The sequence below is a fragment of the Danio rerio genome, chromosome 18, assembly GCF_049306965.1.
Source record: "Danio rerio strain Tuebingen ecotype United States chromosome 18, GRCz12tu, whole genome shotgun sequence".
Taxonomy (NCBI): Eukaryota; Metazoa; Chordata; class Actinopteri; order Cypriniformes; family Danionidae; genus Danio; species Danio rerio.
This window is the reverse complement of record NC_133193.1, coordinates 42,262,623-42,278,636: the sequence shown is the minus strand read 5'-3', so window position 1 is coordinate 42,278,636 and position 16,014 is coordinate 42,262,623. Positions and strand designations below refer to the sequence as shown.

The following is a 16,014-nucleotide window of genomic DNA, read 5'->3' as shown; positions in this document are numbered from 1 at the left end:
ATTGCTTTTCGTATCATTCAAAACTTCCTCGATTTAAAATTGTTCTAAATTTCACGATTTCTACAAAAAGTGCGTCCCCGTAAGCTGCAGTGGCCGTGCGCATCCTGAAAGTCCACTTACTACCATTACATAACTAACTTCACAAACACAAGATGAGTTTTTCCACCAATCAATGAGAAAGAGTGAGAGTGATAGAGAGAGAATAACACACAGAGAGAGAGAGATTACTAAACTGATCCTACATGTCCTCTGTGTGATATGACAGATGTTGCCCTCCCTCACGACCTGTAACCTTAGGCTGAAACTTAATTTCTCAACAATTTATTCCCATCTGGAAACTCTGTGACCTTTGAACTTCACTCCCCTGCAGAACTGCACCATCTCCAAATTCCTCAGCTTCTACATCAAGCTGCGGTGTTTCAGCAAAGATATGAATCATAATAACAACTTCTGTACACACTCACTCCTGGGGGATTGTTGATGCAGTAAGTGTAGTGTATATCGTTTCCAGACATGGAAAACTATATACTTTTCAAATCCATTAGTTTGTGTATTGTCACTGTATAATTATGCTAGTTAAGGTACTTGGCAGGCCCTATGACTTGTGTGATGCAGAAATGCAACAGAACTGTAAAATGCTGCCATTAAAAAAGACTTTGGTACAAAATGGCTCAGGATTTGGCCAATTTTGGATAAATCAAAAGTAGTACTGCATACCCAATCCATTCACGGTTTGGACTACTGTCTTTAAATAATATTCTTTTTAGTATGACACTAGATTACTGTGGTATGTATAGCTTGTGTTTTACATTTTTGTCTGTTTCACATTTAAACCAAAACAAAAAATTATGTAAATTATTACTTAAATAAAAACAAAATGTAATTTTTAAACCAATAATAATATTTATTATTAATATTATTATTATTATTATTAAAACTTATTATTATATGAATAGTATTAATATTGTCTTTATTATTATTATTATTACTGTTGTTATTAGAATTACTATTTTTATTACTATCATATTAATAATATTTATAGTATTGTTATTATTAATATTACTATAAAATATTATCATTAATAATAATAAAATATTAAATATAAAAAATAAAAACCAAAATAAAAAATTTAAACCAATAATAATAATAATAATAATAATAATAATAATATAAATAAAAAAGTATTGCATTATTATTATTATTATTTTATTATTATTATTATAGTTATGATTAATATTAATATTACTGTTATTAGATTTGATTTATTATTACTATTATTTTAATTAGTATTAATAATATTATTAAAATATTGCCATTGATAATACTAATTATTATAATTATATTATATAATAATAATTATTATTATTATTATTATTATCATTATTATTATTATTATTATTATATTTTATAATAGTAATTATTATTGTAATTATTATTATTATTATTATTATTATCATCATTATGTTATTATTAATATTAATATTATTTAATTATTATTATTGCTATTATTATTATTGTTATTATTATTAGATTAATATTATTGTGTTTAAGAATTGTATTACTATTATTATTAATGTTAATGTTATTAAAATGTTATCATTAATAATAATTATTATTATTGTAGTTGTATTATACTACTACTACTACTAATAATAATCATAATAATCATAATATTGTTATCAACATTAATAATATGAATATTATTAAATTATTATTATTATTATTATTATATTAAGATTATATTATTATTATGTTGTTATTTTTTTAATATTCTTGTTATAATTAATATTAATATTGTTGTTAGAATTGTTTATCACAATTATTATTCATATTATTAAAATATTCATAATATTATATAATAATAATAATATTAATACAAATAGTAATACAAATATAATAATAATAATAATTGTATTAGTATTATTATTAAATGTATATTATTATTCAAACATTATCATTACAAAATAATAATGTTGAAATTATTATTATTATTATCTATTTACAATATTAATGTTATTATTAATATTATTTTATTATTGTTATTATTATTGTATTTTTATATAAATATTTATATGCTTATTCTAGGTTTAAATTTCAACCATATTAAAGCTTTCTATAAGACCACTAAAACTAATTTTTATTTTAAATTGTACACATTTTTTATGATTAACTTACCATTTATTTTCACCATTAAATCAAATGGGAAAAAAACAACATAAAATTTGTATTCCAGAAAAAAAGTTTTTAAAAAAAGTAACAATAATAAAAATCATTAGGTCCTAGTTAACAGCCACGAGCCACCCCACATTTATGTATTACATTGATGCAATCAAAAATAACTAAACGAAGCAAAATAAGTCTTGATTTCTGGGATGGGAGTTGTGACTAAATTGCGGTTTTTCTAAAGGGTATCCTGAATCAATCCCTGCCAGCTCAAGTCAGCCAGACCTATAAATTGTGAGGAAATTCCAGCAGCCAAAAGTACTGCAGGAATAGCTGATGTCATTTATTCACCACAGCATGAATACACTGTCATTTCTGGCCCATGACGTGAAGGCTATAAATAATGAAGTCTAATAAGATATTGCCAAAGCATCTAAATGACAAACCACAGGAATACCAAAGCACAAAATTATAGTTTATTCACAACTCCTGCAATTACAGCATTTCTTTGTTTGCTTCGATTACAGCTCATTTTCTTGAGCTACTCTGAGAAGCAATAACCCTAAACCACGCAGTCGAGGAGTTTATAACAAACGCTGCAGAGTTTATAGCAAACCTGAAGCTGGAGAAAAGCACTAAATCAGACTGTGGCATCAGAATGAAACACCGTATTACTGTTGGACAGACTTTTTTAACCTGCGTCTGTGCCAAAACCGAGAGAGAATTCAAGCTGAGCGTCGTTCCATCAGTGAAAAGGCATCAGTGTTTTCCATGAAGAGCTTTAAATCTAGAACTCCGAACACCGAGCCAAAGCCAATAACTAAATCACAGTGAGACTTTTGGTTCAACTCAATCTAACTTATGAGTACTTAATGGATAAGTAAACTACACTTTCGCTAAGGCTAAGAAAAAGCTGCGGTAAATCCAGGAAAATGGTGTTGGGCTTCTAAGCAGGATTGGCGTCAGCTTAACTTGTAGCCTTGAGGGGAGGTGTTTAAGACCCTCATAGGGTAAAAATATCCTTAATGTTCCTTATTAACATAAAATTTAACAAATAAAAGCAGCGCTGAGGGTGTTACACACTAGCAGCAGACTGGAAGGAGTCCCTCATCCCAAATTGTTACTGTAGATTAGTGTTTCCCACACCAACAGTACCCATTTTTAACCTCATCCTAAATAAACACACCTGAATCAGCTCATCAGAACATTAGAACAGACTCCAAAACTTGAAATGAATGGGTCAGATAAGGAAGACATCCAGATTGTACTGTTGGTGTGCCTCTAGGAACAGTGTTAGGAAACACTGCTGACCAGTTAAACCAGGAGAATACTGGGCTTAATGTGGCTTAAGCGGGTTTAAAGGTGCTAAAACTGGAACGAATGCTGATTCTGAACTGCCCCTCACACCAAACCTGCATCCAACCAGGATGCTAAACCACAAACCTCTTTCCTTTTCCTAAACACATCCCAATGCAAACTGACCCAAAGTGAGGGGATTTGCATGTTTCAGAAGCTCGTGGAACTTACTTCATTTTCAGAGATTTCACACTTAAAAAGAGTCGATCGTGCTGTTCTACACATGCCAAATGAACCCTTTAGTGTGTTTCCAAAGTTATTGCATATGGGTTAACATTGCATTTTCACTGCAACACATGACAAAAATGAATAGTATTAGTGTTGTCATCGTTTAAAAAAAAAATGCAGCAAATGGTTAAACATAATGTTCCATGGACCTCATAATAAAAACAGCTCTGTTATAACTTTTTTTGATATACATTTTCTTTCGAGCCAAATCACAAAACTGTGTCCAACTCAAGCACACGTTAATAAATTACAAATAAATTGTAAAAATCACTCTCCGGCATAATTTTACAAGTGGCTATTTTAGTAAATGGCGACCATTTTTTTTCCATCCATTCTAAAAACTTGTCACAGAAAACCATCTCTTCTAGTGTGACACTATATGCTATTTTAAATAGGCAAATACATTTTTTTATTTTAAATCTCCAAAAATGTATCGTCTAAAAATATGTCATGCCATTTAATGGACCCTCTAATTTTTAGGGCTTCAGTCATTGTTGGGTAGGGCTGTGCAATTAATCGAAAATTCGATTACGATTTTGGCTTTTAACGATTATGAAAAACCATTAAGATAACCGATTCCATTCCATCACCCCTTTCCAGTTGTACACGTGAGAAAACTCTTTGCCTCTGCAAAGCTCAGTTCCACGTGAAAATGACTAAATGCATGTGCTGTAATGTAACTTTTGCAGCACGGGATGCGCATCATTCATATTTTCAAAAGCGCAAAAGAGCACGTGCTGTTGTGTGTGTGCGCGCCGTGTCTGGCCTCGGACAGGTAGAGTGTGTGTGTGTGTGTGTGTGTGTGTGTGTGTGTGTGTGTGTGTGTGTGTGTGTGTGTGTGTGTGTGTGTGTTTGCGCGCGGCGCGCTTAGCCTCGGGCAGCAGAGCACACACACGTCACCGCTTTAATGGTCAAATACATGCACATTTGTGTCTGAGCGCAGTGTTTATTGATTATTCATATAAACCCCCATTTGTGTAATAAACTAACAAGTTGAGAATCAAAAGACACGTGAAAGAGAAACCATATCAGACTCAGAGCCGCACTATTCTTAAAGTGACAGCGTGCGGTATTCCTGCTGCTGCCGACTGTTTTTTTAAACAACAGATTTAATAACTCATTTCTAAAAACTGATTACTTTTATCTTTGCTATGATGACAGCACATTATATTTTACACATTATATTTGTGGATATTCTTCAAGACACTAGTATTCAGTAACATTCAAAGACTTAATTTGGGTAAATAGACAAGTCATTGTACAACACTGCACACAATCAAACATATATATTGCTTAAAGGGGCTAATAATATCGAGCAATTATAGGTTTCAAAATATTCAAACCGGCTTTTATTCTAAAAATATAAGTAAAAAATATTAATTTAAGAAAAATTTATAGGAAATACTGTAAAAAAAAAAACTCTGTTAAACATCATTTGGGAAATATTTATATATAAAAATAAATTCACAGGAGGATGAATAATTTTGACTTCAACTGATAATCGTTTTGAATAATCGTGATTACAATTATGACCAAAATAATCGTGATTATGATTTTTCCCATAATTGAGCAGCCCTATTGTTGGGGTACTCTTTTAAAATCTGGAAGCATTAAGAACTTATATCGAAAAATGTGTCAAATGTATCATTCAATATGCAAAATAATCATCATGACTGCATTTTTGCCATATCGCCAAGCCCTAGTTGGAGAGGCGTGGTTAAGTATGTTAACCACGCCCAAAAACACAGACAGACGTAATCTGAGAAATTTACTGAAAACAGTAAAGCCAATAGTTTTGACAACACTAATTCAAACTATATAACAATTTTTTCTTCAACCCGGTGTTTTACAAAAACAACATCTTTACTGTCCATTTGTCAACTACTCATACTCTTTCACTTTCAAACAACATCCATTTATATCACATTTGTGTTGTGTTACCCTGGCATTAAATTACAGAAAACTTGGTTTGCGAGTGCTTGTAATTCCTCTTTACACCCAACGATATCTCACAGCAACTCGTAACTTTTTTATTTAGTGACTAATTCATATGAAATCGTACAATCTCATTCATACAATTTGGTACAATTTGCTCATCCACCAATGATGGTTGGGTTTAAAGCCTGCTTTCCACTGCACAAGACAAACAAAAGGCGACAGACCGGAAGTCATTTACTTCTAATGGTTCCGATCATCTCTGTATGCAGAAAATTTGGATCCGAATTGAGCTGCGGATCCGTTAAAATATATGAACTCCTGCGACAAGACCGTATGCGACCTGCCGACCGGATATGATGTATTCCAGTGTTGTCCGAGCAGATCCGTGCGGGCGAGATGAGAAATAGGAGTTTATTTGGTTATTGTTTTAATTATAAAAAGTCTATATTAACAAAAAAAAACTCTCCTGTTCATAAATGTAATTAAGAAAGTAATAAAAATATATATTTATAATGTTGTCTCTACATTCCCTACAATTTTTTAGCGGTCTATGAGTTTCTAGTATTCATTCATTCATTAAACTATGTAAACGCACAGAGAAAAAAGGCTCTTGCTTTTGCCCTCCTTTGTTTCGGACACCGTGAGAATCATCATCTCCCCCATGGTGCACGACAACACTGAAAATACTGTGCCGCTGCCACAAGGGGGCATATTCCGACAGTCGTTTCCAAATGTCGTGTGCAGTGGAAAGGCGGTTTAAGGATGGAGTTGGGTGCCACGCCTCCTTTTAAAAACCATAAATTTTCATACGGCTGAACACGAATTAGCCCCTAAACTGACAAAACATAAAATAGTTAAGTTTCCTCGTGAGATCAGGCTGTTATACCTGGTTAATTTACCTTCTTTCTATCTTCTAACTAATCAATTTCTCAACGTTTTCCCCTCTTTTATACAGTCGCAAAAAGGCACATTCTTAGGAATCCACAACTGTATGTATTGCATATCAGTGTGCACTTCTTGATTATGATAAAACCATATTATAATAATGTAGGGGGGGTATTTTTATGACAACCCTCTGACGACAAATTAGAACAACCTAGTAAACAAGCACAACAAGGTTTCATCATCATGAAGCCTTCTGCACCACTCTTCTCTTTAGATCCCATAAAGTCTGGTTATGATAGTTATTTTCTGCCGCTGTGTTAAACATTCTCAACAACTTAATCCAACAGACAGACAAAATAGAGTGGAAGTCAGTCCTGCTCCTTCCTCTGCTGTCTGTTGTAAGTGCATTACAGGACAAATCCATAATAAGGATGAAAAGACTTAGGGCAAAGGGTCATACAACCACAACACATACAACAAACAAGACATCAGGGAATGTTCTGGAGTTCAGAATGAACAGATGTCACTTATTACACCAGTCGACTTCTTTTTTTTTTATGGTTACAAATGATATTAGTTTGAATTTTTTCAAACCTTGATTAAACAATAATTTATACTTTTACTAATGCAACTTTTAATGCTTGAATATGAAACTTGAATATGGTTTTAATCAATGGAGTTGTAATAAAACCACAAATTTTTATTAATATACACTTTAATATTATTATTATTATTATTATTATTATTATTGTTGTTATTATTATTATTAAAAACAGCCATATTTATAATAGGGCTGCCCGTTACTGGGAAAATCTTACATTGCGATATTTTGTATTTCTGCAATATTGCGCTGCAAACATGGCTTTATTTGGAAAGAATTCTTCCTTTTAGATTGATTGGGGTGATTTTGTAGGGGATTGGATCTCTAATAATATATAACATAATTTACAAGCATGGCTAAATAAAATACAGCAAAGATAATGTTCACACAGTCACATGCCTTAAAGGGATAGTTCACCCAAAAATGAACATTTACTCACTTTTAACCCACCCTGCACTTGTTTGAAACGTTTATGAGTTACTAAAATATCTTCTTTTTGTGGTCAACATAAAAATAAAAAAAACTCCTAAACGTTTGAAAATAGTGAGTAAAGTTTAAGTTTTGGGTGAACTACCATTTTTACTCCATTATAATTCAACTCTGCATTGATTATAATCAACTAAATAAAACTTAACATTGCAGATTTGCACTATTGCAAATGCATACATTGCGATATTGATGCTGAAACGTTTTATTGTGCAGCCGTAATTCATAACATAGACAGCAAAGAACGACATTCAGAATATTATTATTATTTTATTTTTATTAATATGAAAAACAGCCAATATTTTATTCCAAAACAATTGCAAACAATTTATATGGGTTGAATTTAAACAAACAAATTAAATTTAGTAATGATCAACGTAATTTGTTTGTTTACATTCAGCCACAATAAACAGTTTATAACAACTTAAAGAAATTAAGTAAATCCAAGGAATCACTGAAAAAAATATTCAAAGATGAAGCAACAACTTTAGTGAACAAAAAATATTTAAATATGCTGATTTATTGCCAAAGAAATATTTATCAATGTTAAAAGCCCTGAGCTAGGGCTAAACGATTAATTGAAAAGTAATTGAAATCGACATTCATAACCTAAAATCAATATAATTTTTCCAGGACGATTTTTTCAATTACTTTCTCTACGTGTCACATGACCCCGCTAGGCATTGGAGGATAACAGCTTTTAAGGTATACCTTGGTTTGGAAAAGTCAAGGTTTTAAAATTTTCTGCTATATTGTTCCCAAGGTATGTGTATGTTGTTTTTTTTTTTTTTTTATTCAGATACTGTTTTGCTTAAAAAAAATTTTAAAAAAAGAATCTCCAAAAGAAAAGATATTCAAAGATGCCATTTTAAATTGTAAAGAAATCTGTGTTTTTGAAACTAAAAAAAGACAGAAGTCAGTGATTCATTTGAATTAATTAGCCTGACATGTTTACTGCTTAAAAATATTTTAAATGTTTCACAAAATGGAATATATAGTGTTAAAAAAGGGCAACTTAGACATTTAAAAAGAGTACATTTTACTGTCACAATACCGTGAAACCATGATATTTTTATCCAAGGTTATCATACAAAATCTTAAACCGGCCCATGCCTAGACCCTACTCTGGTCAAGTAAGAAGATGGACTTATTCTTAAGCCTTCCTTTGCACTACATTGACGAATTGGAAGCTGCACCAGAGATGCCTTTAGACGGCATATAAAACTAATCAGTGAACTAAGAGGGCAAAAAAAATTAATAAATAAGTAAAATAATCATTCGTTAATCGTAATCTAGTTGAAATGTTCAATTAATCGAGATTTTGATTTTAGGCCAAATCGCTAAAAGATTACAAAGTACGCCTCTTAATTTTTTATTAAGTAAATCCCTTTCTGCCATTATAAATGTCTTGATGTTTTCATCAATTTAATGCATCCTTGCTTGTTTAAAACATTAACAGATTATACGAACAGAAAAAGAAAACAACGGTTATCTGGTTTCAGATCAGAATGTACTCAATAAAACTCAGTGAGGGGATCTGCTTCATTACTCTAGAAAAGAAAAAAAAACATCTAAAATTAGCCGGACCCCTGAGAGTGACAACATTGAGAATCTTCAGATCATTCTCATCCAGCACTTCCTCTGAGAGACAGAGACCGAGGCTTATGGAACCCAGATGGAGGGTTTTGAAATGTTTATTGAGTAAGAGCTACAGCACATCATCAAGCATCCATTAGATAACTTTAGACAAGTGCCATTTCACAAAAAGCAGAAGTCAGACAGGAGCATCATCAGCATTATCATCAATAGTGAATGTTTTCATTGACAAAAACAAAGAAATAAACAGTATTATGACCTCAGGAGCTCAATAAACACGCTAAGTTTGGGAACAGTTCGTTCTCATACATTCACAATGCACTATATTGTGTTATCGTAAACTATGTATTAAAACCCCAAGAGTCAGTTATGTAAAGCCACGCAGAGTCACGCCCCGGGTGGAGACCACACCCGGTATGAAGAGACACATGAGCTCATACACATCTGGGCTCGCTCGAGACTCCCAATAATAATACGTCATCATAACAGACATACAATTAAGCACAACTATGATCTGCATAAGCAACAGATTATTAGGCATCCTCCATTGAAGAGCAGCGTCTGCAATGCTTATATATTGCTAATATTTCATTTAATGTACATCACATGGATATGAATTCATTTACACAACCCCAATATGATAAAGACTAACATTTATAATTAAGTCATTAATGAAATACTAGGATACAATACACATAATTCAAACATGCCTTATGATAGTTAGCTTTTAAATACATATGTAAATCAGACTTAACGTTCAGTTAGACGTAATTGAATTTTGACAGTACATCTAACCTATGATTTACTATGACTGGGTGTCCGTATCACATATGGACTTTAGTGTTAGTTACCTTGATTCATTGAAGCATGTGCTAATTAGTTTTGTTCCAGTTTGTGTATGTCATTCAGTAGCTATCGAAATAAATAGGCTAAGTGTGTAATGATTAAATGATAACTTTAAAGTTCATTGATCAATGTATTATCGTAAACTGTTGGCCCATCTACACTCGTACGGATGTCTATCAGCGCTCGAGCGCTTAGCGAGCTAACCACTCAACCACACAAACCTCCACATTTATGACCTCTACCTTAATATATGACAACACACTGAGGGAGGATGAAGCATATTTCTTACCTTAGAGAAATTCCTGCACGCGTTTTACTCTTTAGTGTCCTATTCCTGGTCGGAAGGCTAAGAAATTCCCGCAGCCGTCTTCACTGTCTCAGCCCAAGGGCGGTAACACAGGAAACCAGATACTAGAAATGCGCTGATGATTGACGTGTGTAACGGCCAATCAGAATGTTAGAGGACGCCCATTAAGCGCAGCTCCCGCCTAGTTGTGACATGCAGCAAATCAGAGGGAATAAAGCTTCGGGGAGACAAAGGAGCATGGGTTTTGAAGTCCACAGATGCGGTCATTGTTTATTTAACTGAATGCAAACTATTTTTATATTTATTGGTTTATTTAGAAGGGCTGCATTTTCATTATATTGTTCTTGTATTTTTTTATAATTAGAAATTTATTAAAAATTGTAAGTATAAAAAATTCCAATAGGCTCCTGTGCTAAAAAATGTATTTATTTTTTTAACAACAAAATATATTATAATTAAAACTGAATAATAATTTACATTAAAACACCCACCTTGCAAAGAGGAAGAAGTTTGATACAACTGAAAACCTGTTGTAAACTGGTTAGATCAGTGCGAGCTGTTAAATACGTAACATTTATCCTGTATTTTTTTATACATTTTAAAAATAATCTTCATTCATTCATTTATTTATTCATTCATTCATTTTCAGCTTAGTCCCTCTATTATTGAACCGCCAACCTATCCAGCATATGTTTTACACAGCGCATGACCTTCCAGCCGCAACTCATCACTGGGAAACATCTATAAACTCAATCACACACATAAACTCATTTAGGCACATTTACTGTGGACAATTTCAGCTTACCCAATTCACCTGTAACAGATGTCTTTGGACTTGTGGTGAAAACCGGAGCACCCAGAGGAAACCCACGCAAACACGGGGAGAACTTGCAAACACCTAGAAATGTTAACTGACCCAGCCGAGGCTTGAACCAGCTACGTTCTTGCTGCGAAGCAATTGTGCTACCCACTGCGCCACCACATCGCCCAAAACAATCTTCATTCCGAATAAAACAAGACTTGTTGACATTCATTTTCAAAATTTGATTGGATTTCATATTTTTTGGGGTGAATTTGGGGCTATTCAAGAAAAGCAGGTTGACACCTTCCCAATGTTACAAAGACAGAGCTATTAAGTCATTGTGGAATGACTTTAATTTTTTTCCTCAATACAGACATTTTAAGAAAGAATATTTGGCCATTGAGGGATTTTTGACAGTTTGTGCGAATAAGCTTTAACAGTTGATTTTTTTTTTTAATAAACGTATAGAAAGAACAAAAAACACTAGCACATAAATTTTTTTAGGGGATAAAAGAACGATATGCTTCTAAACAGAACCTGTCAAACTTTAAATAGCCATTGGTGCAGCCTATAATGTTGCATACTCAGCCTCATTTCATTTTACTTCCTAAATTTATCTGCTGACACTATTGGCCCATTTCCACTGAGTGGTATAGTACTGTACGGTACAGCTTGGTACGCTTTTATGGCCGTTTCCACTTTCAAAAGGTACCTAAAAGCAAACCATACCGTACCACTTCTTGGGTACGCTTTTGGAAGGTATACCTAGCACAACAAAAAGGTACCAAAAGGCGGCGCAAGATGCGCAGCTGAATGCTATTGGTTTACATGATACATCACTCACTCGTGCAACAAGCCAGGAGAATGAAAACAAAGCAACCACCATTTTCAAAAACACAGCCGAGATATTACACTGTAATAATATATGCATAACGAGCCATGGTTAACCCGAGCTTAAACAAACCTTGTCATTGTTGTTGTAGAGCGGAACTACTCTATTCCTCGTAGTTGTTTACAAGACCGTCTAAAGCACGATCGGTTTCACTTTCTCGCTAGCGCTCGCTGTGCATCTATATTTGAACAAAACAAACGTCTTGAGTTTATGATAATAACATGCGCGTGATTATTGAAGTGCTTTTGACATCCGATCCTTTCAGAAATGGACAAACATGAGGGTGAAGCGCAAAAAAGCAAAGGAGAAGCCGAAAAAACAAGTTTATTATCGTCATCTTTTGGACTATTATGAACTTAAAATAAAGGAATTACTTTCTAAAAAGAGGTTACAGGTGCTGGTGAAGTTTAAAGATACAGACGAGAGGTTACCACTGACTGTGAGCTATGTGTTGTGTTGTTTTTGAAGCCAAATAAGGACTAAATGTATGCTGTATGTATAGTTTCACTGTAATTAGTAACATATCGGAGACTGTAAGGGTCTGTATGTGTTCATATATGTTGCATTTATTTATTTATGTTATATAATTGCAGACTTTATGGTAGGCTATTTCATTTCATTGATCTGCAGTTATGATCAAATAATGTTCATAGAAAGGTTAGTAATGAAAATTTATACACAAGTATTTATGTGTATAAAGCATCTGTTTTGTGAGAAGTGCTTCTCATATGATATGTGAACGACCCATACAGCTTTACTTTGACAGTTCCTGAAGCAAGAATGACGTCCACTGAAACCTTTTGTCGTACGATAAACCCACCAAAAGGGTTCCAAAGGGGCAGTGGAAATGCAAGCCTGATAAAGGTGACCCGTACCGACCCGTACCATACTGTCCCACTCAGTGGTAACGGGCATATAATGTAATTTTATTTGTTGAGTGAACTATGTATGTGTAACATGTTCTGCTTTTGAGTGCTCAATGTTCAGACACTAGGTTTGAGTATAAGCTGATAAACAGATGAGTTTCAGAAGCAAATTCTGTTTCTCCAGTGTCTGACATCATTTCCCTTCACATTGTTGAAAAGTCCCTGGCACTGATAGTCTTTGTTAAGTGATAACATGATGTAATGCTAATGGCTTGTCATATAAAGAGCTAACAAACCCTTCACCAAGTGACGTTAAAATGTGCTATATTTTAGGGATTTTAAACAGAACCAAGGCAGTATTGCAGAAAGCAACTTACCATCACATTAATCGAGAACTTTAGATTGATTACCCCAAACCTGTTTACTCAAGGTAAACGCCAATTCCAAAACTGCTCTTGGGAGTAACTCAGAATATGTTAACCTTGAACACAAAAGACATTTTCAACAGAATGCATGAGTCACAAAAAAAGCACCCTAATTTACAATAAATATAAATGTACAAAATATGATAGTACTGTATTACAATATTTTTACATCACATTCACACACCAATGCATATTCATAATTTTAAGGCAAAAAAAATCTTGTTTAAGTTTTACGTCCATGGCCATTTGGCGGTTTTGTCTGTAGGAGTCATTCATGCATTAATTTTCCTTTGGCTTAGCCCTGTATTCATCAGGGCCGCCACAGCGGAATGAACCGCCAACTTATACAGCATATGTTTTAACTGTCCTTCCAGCTGCAACCCAGCTGTCACATAACCAGCAATCTGTTCCTGAAAGATCGCTGGCATACTACACATGTCATTCATGAACTACATATCCCAGCATGCCTTTGCACAAACCAGTCACCATTAATCACACACAGCTGAATATCGTCATCATCAATTGTTTGGACTATTTATACACATTGCACACACCAGTCTATGCGGAATCTTTGTTTGTCAGTACCTGTATGGTTTCAGTGAGTGTCGTCATGTTTAGTTTTTCTAGTTATGTTTTGATGATTGTTTTGTAACTTTTTGTACTTTGATCATTGCTTTGTTTTTGCATTTTTGATGCCCTTCATGATACCTGAGTTCTTGTTTTTTGACCCAATTTGTTTTTGCCTGCACGAATAATCTTTTTCATTAAAAATTGCATTTGGATCCAACCTCTTGTCTTCGCTCCCTTGACATCCGGTGACACCCAGCACTGGGAAACTTCCATACACACTCATTTAAACACATACACTACAACCAATTTAGTTTATTTAATTCACCTATAGCGCATGTCTTTGGACTGTGGTGGAAACCAGAGCACCCAGAGGAGAACATGCAAACTCCACACAGAAATGCCAACTGACCCAGCCAAGACTCGAATCAGCAACCTTCAACAGTAGTAATTAGTCTGTCATGTGATCAGGAGTGGTGTACAAGCAAAGGAAATATACTGTTAAACTTTGCTTAGATAATCTCTTTCCTCTTTTTACCATAGAGTATTAAGTAGACAAAACACAACTTCAAATAATTATACTGATCATGGATGAACAACTGTCAATCATCAAAATTGGCCCAAACCTGCCAGTTTTTAACAGGAAGTACTTGTTCCTCCGCAAAGAGAACCCATGCCCATTTTATTCTCACAGGGAACATCAATGGCTGCTGGTTTATCTCTAAGAGAACTGCTTATCACCTCAACATTGAAGAGGAAGTGTCAAAGTGGTGGATGTTGTTTCAGTGAGTCTTGTCTAAAAAGCAAGTGATGTGTTTTTCTTTCTAGAAAGAAAACTCAACTTCCACAAGTTTTCCCCTATGCCTATAGTTTCACTTGTTTGGCTTTCTATAATGCAGAAGCCTTAAAAGCTTCAGCTGCACACCAGCAGCCAAAGAAGACAAGGGGAGGTGTGGCTGTTCTTCTGTCACTTCTGACAGAAGGAGAATCATGTCTTCTCCAAAATCCTCCCAGGGAGTACCTGTGACCACCTGTTCTCAACCAAAACCTGAGCTTTCATGCCCACAGGAAATATTGTACCTGTACCCACTGAATTCACACAGGGATCACTTGTGCCTGCCAATCCCTCTCAAGGAAAACCTGCGCCCATCTGTTCCCCCTACGAGCTGAAACCTCAAGTCCTTCAACTGTACAAAAATTGAAACAGCCAAAATACTTTCAGGATTACATTATTAAACCTGTAAGTTACCACAAATCCAGAGACTTGGACTAATCAATTAAATACAGCTCTAAGATTTATACTTTGTAGGCCGCACGGTGGCGCAGTGGGTAGCGCCTAACAGCAAGAAGGTCTCTGGATCGAGCTTTGCCTGGGTCAGTTGGCGTTTCTGTGTGGAGTTTGCATGTTCTCCGTGTTCGCGTGGGTTTCCTCTAGGTGCTCCGGTTTTCCTTACAGTCCAAAGACATGGGGTATAGGTGAATTAAATAAGCTAAACTGTCCTTAGTGTATGTGTGTGTGAATGAGTGTGTATGGATGTTTCCCAGAGATGGGTTGTCGCTGGAAGGTTCATTCCGCTGTGGCAACCCCAGATTAATAAAGGGACTAAGCCGAAAAGAATATGATTGAATGAATGATAATGATATGTGCCTTTCTTGTTGCATATAATGCTTTTTCAGTATTGCCCAGCAGAAATATTTGTTTTGGAAAAGACAAAATAAGTAGGCTACAGTTTAACCTCAGTCATCCAATACAAACGGTGTACAGTACACCTCCTGGATACAGTATACTTTGCTTTTCCTTCTTGGGGATCAGTAAATTATTGTCAGTTTTTGTAATATACCTTTGTCTTTCAGTCTTTAGTCTCTCTGTCATCAGTGTAAAAATGGATCTCAAAATCATGAGTCACATTTAAGGGTCTATTTTAAAAAAAAATATATATATTTCAAGGGCTTTTACTTTATAAATTTTTGTATATAAAAAAACTACAATGGCTTTTATTTTGTAAAGTTTTAAAAGCCTTCACCCGGATGTTTATCATATTTTTACAGCCGGTGA

The 16,014-nt window shown here is 34.2% G+C and overlaps 1 protein-coding gene across 4 annotated transcripts in view; it reads right to left on the bottom strand.

Annotated features, from left to right (window-relative positions):
* tmod2 (tropomodulin 2) overlaps positions 1-10,489 on the bottom strand; it is a 63,470-nt gene extending 52,981 nt beyond the window's left edge. For 3 of the 4 annotated variants that reach the window (XR_012393650.1, XR_012393651.1, XM_068214761.2), the window contains exon 1: positions 10,389-10,489. The gene's annotated coding sequence lies outside the window, so the exon portion shown is untranslated. 4 annotated transcript variants of the gene reach the window in all.
* Between the last annotated feature and the right edge of the window lie 5,525 nt (positions 10,490-16,014).